This window comes from Tachysurus vachellii, chromosome 16 (genome assembly GCF_030014155.1).
Source record: "Tachysurus vachellii isolate PV-2020 chromosome 16, HZAU_Pvac_v1, whole genome shotgun sequence".
In the NCBI taxonomy this organism is placed as follows: domain Eukaryota; kingdom Metazoa; phylum Chordata; class Actinopteri; order Siluriformes; family Bagridae; genus Tachysurus; species Tachysurus vachellii.
In genome coordinates, this window is record NC_083475.1 from 6,755,420 (window position 1) to 6,755,945 (window position 526).

The following is a 526-nucleotide window of genomic DNA, read 5'->3' on the forward strand; positions in this document are numbered from 1 at the left end:
AGTTGTGCTTTGGCTGTGCCAAGATAAGCGGACAAGTACAAACAATATCGACAAAACCATCCAAAAAATGAAAATAATAATAATAATAATAATAATAATAATAATAATAATAATAATAATACAACCCAAGAAGCTTATAGCAACCTTATATTCGATGTGACAAAGAATTGTTTTGAAGAATGGAAATAGGTTTCCACTGAGCACAGGGCTGGTGTCGGATATTTTCTCTTGACAATAAAAAGAAGGCAGGAAAGGCGCACAGTATTGAAAGTAGGGGTCAAAGGAACAATTTGGTTGCCTAAGAGATAAATACAAAACACAAACAAGTATAAATATACATTAGGGTGACGCTGCAATAAGGAGCTTATAGATCATTTAAATCCATCACAGTAAGACGTGGTCAGTAATAGAGTATTTGCTGTTGCTGCTTATTATTATTATTATTATTATTATTATTATTATTATTATTATTATTGTTGTTGTTGTTGTTGTTGTTGTTGTTGTAGTCACGATTCTTAATTGGATA